The sequence below is a fragment of the Condylura cristata genome, unplaced genomic scaffold (assembly GCF_000260355.1).
Source record: "Condylura cristata isolate star-nosed mole 26May11 unplaced genomic scaffold, ConCri1.0 scaffold00013, whole genome shotgun sequence".
NCBI classification, from domain to species: Eukaryota; Metazoa; Chordata; class Mammalia; order Eulipotyphla; family Talpidae; genus Condylura; species Condylura cristata.
This window is the reverse complement of record NW_004567114.1, coordinates 52,519,287-52,524,004: the sequence shown is the minus strand read 5'-3', so window position 1 is coordinate 52,524,004 and position 4,718 is coordinate 52,519,287. Positions and strand designations below refer to the sequence as shown.

At 37.9% G+C, this 4,718-nt stretch overlaps 1 pseudogene; it reads right to left on the bottom strand.

The window, feature by feature from the left end:
• Positions 1–410: 410 nt before the first annotated feature.
• LOC101637839 lies at positions 411–3,674 on the bottom strand (annotated as a pseudogene).
• Between the last annotated feature and the right edge of the window lie 1,044 nt (positions 3,675–4,718).

Genomic DNA, 4,718 nt, shown 5'->3' with positions numbered 1-4,718 from the left:
TACAAACTGACAAAGTAAACATGACCTGATTCCTAGTTATCTATGAAGACTTAAATGTAATTTTACATGTAATATGTCAAAATAAAGGTAATGAGTACAACTAAAATGCACTATATAGACTGTAAAACTAGTATTTGTTAGTAGACCACAAAATATAGATTAATATTCCAAATAAGCAAGACTTGCAAGTTGGTTTTTTAACCCTAATTAACCAGTATCTAAGAATCTCCATTTTGATAGTATTTATCCTTGTGGGGCATCTCCCCAACTCTTAAGAATGAAAAGCAAAAGGCAGTATTAGTATACCATGTACACAGAAGTCCATATTGTGAAGGTTAAAAGGATTTCAGCACAGCGAGAAGATACTTCTGCTCCTTCACACTGCATGAAAATTATGTGAATTGTGTTGCTTATCTCTTGTCATGTTCTGTTCTGTTGGTCAAATATTGAGCAGCTATACTTCCAACAAGACGAAACACAGGGTTGCAGTCTGTCTAAGATAGCAAATGGTCAGCAAGATCTTCGAAACAATCAGAGCACCTGGGACTTCAGTTATCTGTAAGAATGTCCAGACAGATGATTCCTTGATTGTTGATGTGTTGTGGTGTTAAGAGTCTGGTGTTAAACGTTACCTTTGGCAACTTAAATATGTAATCAAATGAAAGTGATATCCAAAGAAAAACATACTGTCTTCATATACAGAACCTGTTGGATCAAGTATAGTCAATCTCTGTTCATATATATTGTCCCCCTTAAATTCAGTACTGCAGTCAGGAGGAATAGCAAGGATAAGTTTAGTTGATCTCTTTGGAATTCTTTCCTTCTCTGTAGATACTTTATCCAGGGATTTTGCCAGGGAGTTTAGTGCCCTTCCTCTGCTGGGTAGCAACAAGTGTTTTCTTTATTCTTCAGGCTATAAGCAATCATGTCTTTTTGTGCCATGTCTGAGCCACCACAAGCAGGGGATGGGCATCTCATCAACCGATATTTGCCTGTCACTGAAAATTCTGGTGAAGTTATTTCTTGGAAAAACTCAACTGCTTACATGACCCACTCATATACTCCTACAGTGAAACAGGACAGTGGAAAAAAAACCTTTCTTAGGAAAATGGAGGCAACTATGGAGAGGAACAATGAGGAGTTTAGGAAAAAACAAGTCAAAGAGTCTTGGTCTTTGGAGAGTAGAACACTGAAAAGTCAGAGTGGAAACAATAGCATAAACTCATTTTTAGCTTTCTATAGATTCAAATTTATACATACGCAATTATTTTTACATGTGTATACATTGTATACATAAAGATAAATATATACTCATATATCTCCTCTGTCTATTAACTGAGATGGCAGAGAAGCAAAAACATCCAGTAGCAACAAGCATGGTTGGTATCCTATCTTGGTTTCTGGACCACTTAAAGGAACTAAGTCTCCGAGAAATGGATGCTTCTAATACTATGGCACGGCGTATATAAGGTGAGCCTGGAGAACTTTGTAATGCCAGCAAGTGAAGAAGTGGTTCAAAACACACACACACACACACACACACACACACACACACTGAATAAATGATGGGAGTGTATCAACTTAAGGAGTTGTCAACTTAAGGAGTTCCCTATGATCAAATGGATTTGAACAACAAAAAGTGAGTAGTTTGTGTAAAGACTGAAAATTAAGATCCATGAGTCCACAGCGATGTAAATGACAGAATAAGCAAACAAATGAGAAGAGACAAATATCCTACATAGTAGAAATTCAAATAGTTTATTTGATACTTTACCCTTAACATCAGCCACCAGTGATAACCTAAATTGACATGACCTGCGGGCCTGAATGGAAGAATCTTGACAGAGATGAATCGTTATGCTCAGGAGATGCCTATTTTCAGTTACTGGACATGTTATTCCCTGGCTCCACTGGTTTGGATAAAATGAAAGTCCAAGCAAAAGGAGAACACGGATTTATCTAGAACTTCACATACTACAAGCAGGTTTTAAGAAGGTAAGTGCTGACAAAATACTTCCTATGGAAAAACAAGTAAAAGGAAAATTTCTAAGGAACTAAGGAACTAGGTTTTCAAGGAGTTAAGGCTCATTGGAGAAACGGATGCTTCTAATGCTGTGGCACAAATTATGTAAGTTCACTTTGAATTTTGAATTCATTCAGTGTTTCAAGAAGTTTTTTGATGCAAACTATGATGGAGAAGACTATGAGCCTATAGCTGCCAGACAAAACAAGAAACTGCAATGGCCTCCTCCCTGCTCCAGCTCTGAGCAGTGCAGCTCCACAGAGGTCTACTGCAACATTCAGAACTACTCACATGCCTAGGGCTGACCTGTGTGTGGTGAGAAAGAACCATGTTGTGGGCAATGGGGATGATGAAACAGACTAGTTGATGCAGTAGGTCAAGGTATTGACTTAGTGTTGATGATTTAGAGAAAGAGGTATTTCTACTTAGGAAGACCTAAGGAACACTGAATTGATTTATCAAGAAAACAAGACGGAACACAACCCAGTACTGCAGGGGGCTGTGCATTCTTTTTCTTTTCTTTTTTTTTAAAGATTTATTTGTTTATGCTTACAGAAGTGGAGTACAGGCCAGAGGTGTGGTGGGTGAGAGGGTTCACCAGAGACAGAGTGGGAAGCAGAGTATGCAGATTGACAAAGGACACTGCTGAGGGGAGCTGCTGGCAGGTCAGAAGTCTGCAGGCCGTGTGGGTCAGCTCCCTGCCCCAGGATTGAATTTGTGCTGTAGTGGCTTCGGAGACCTTCATAATGATGCACTTTAACTGGTTGAGCCACCAGGAAGAGCCCCTGTGGGCAAACTTTATGCTGGAGATGAAGGCTTTGTGATACCAAATAAAGTGTGCCCAGAGGGGGAACAAGAAGACTATTAATAGCCTGGACCAGCAAAATTTTCACTCCAAATCATGTTTTCAGATGCAAAATACTCCTTTTTCTTATTTTTAGAGGACTCACTGGTTTCTTTTAGTAAGTGAGAAGTGCTAATTCTTAAAATGCACTTTGCAGAAGTTTTACTCCTCTTCCAATAAGTTTGAGTGAGGAACTCTTACCTTGTAGCAGAGCAGTATTAACCATCTAGTTCGTTCATTTAGGGAACAGAGGCTGGTCATAGGGCTCCAAGTATATGTGTTATCACTGATAGCTGGAGAAAGTTTCTATGTAATATGAAATATGAAGACCTCAGTAGAGATTAAAAGACTGAACTGAATTTTAAAATAAGATGAAATCATGGCAGGTAACACTGAATACAAAACAAATATTAGTATATTAATATTTGTTCATTAATTGTGGCTAATATGTTCATTATAGGAGAAAAGGTATGTGTTAATGGGAATTCTCTGTACTTTCAGTAAATCTAAAATTATTCTAAAATAAAGTTTATTTAGACAAAGCCTTACTAAATACTCTACTGGATTCATTTCCTGCATTGTACTAAGCCAGGCTATTCCCCAATCTTTGCTTCCAGGGAACTTTCTAGTTCTGCAGAACTGTTTTAGTCAGAATCCACTCTGATCAAAGGAAAGGGGAATGGAAATTCAGCATAAACTGAACATTCAGGTGCTTCAGGTTTTTAAAATTTCTGTTGTTCCCCTCAGCATTATATTTCGGTCGATCTACCTGATCTGGTCCTCATTCTCTTCAGAGGATCCTCTCATTTCTCCATACCTCTGGCCTGTACCCCAGTTCTTGTGTGCATAAATAAATAAATCTTTTAAAGAAATATCTTTATGTATCTTCCATCTCTTCTGTTCAATCTCAGCTGCTTTTTAACTTTTCATTGTTTGTTACTTAGTTGCCATTGGTCATTTACCATTATCTGCATCTATTCTCTGATGCTAAGTGCCTGCAGACTCTGGATGTACCATATGGTTAAATAACTTCTATTTAAGAAGTGTGCTCATGTGTATTGCCAATGACTTACTTATTTTAAAGTGAGAATCTCTCCTACCCTCTCTCCACAGCATCCTTTTCTACTAATTTTGAGTATTTTGTCTGATCTGTATCACCTCCACTCCAACAAATAGATTGGCATCACTCTGTCTTTATATACTCATGTATTAAATCCCTGATATGAAAGAGAAAGAATTTACTGTATCCTATGTCCCAATTACTCTATCACTTGATACCATATAGTTTTGTTTTATTATTATTATCATGGTATTGTTTGCTATATTAAATGCTATGTTCTTTCCTATATACTTGTTAATAACATTTAAATCAAGATTTCTGATTTTTAATTTTTTTTTAAATTTATTTATTTGTGCATACAGAACTGGGGTACAGGCCAGAGGCTCAGGGGCGGTGAGAGGCTTCACCAGAGACAGAGTGGGGAGCAGAACAGGCAGATCGACGAAGTACACTGCTGAGGGGAGCAGCGGGCGGGTCAGGAGAGGTCTGCCACGCCATGTGGTCACCTCCGAGGCAGGTGGGGATTGAACTCATGCGGAAGTGGCTTCAGATTCTCAGTGCTGTGCTTTAACCCGCTGCGCCACCAGGGAGGGCCGATTTTTAATTTTTATAATTACCAAACTGCTGTAAGAATTGTATTCAGAAAACTCTTATTCATTTCCTAGATGTGCTGATTTTTAAATTTTCAACATTTTATTTAGGACATTTGCTAGATTACCTCTCTCTCATATAGGATTTGAATATGTGTATACACTCATATTTAAGTATATTATTTATTTTTATAAGCCACT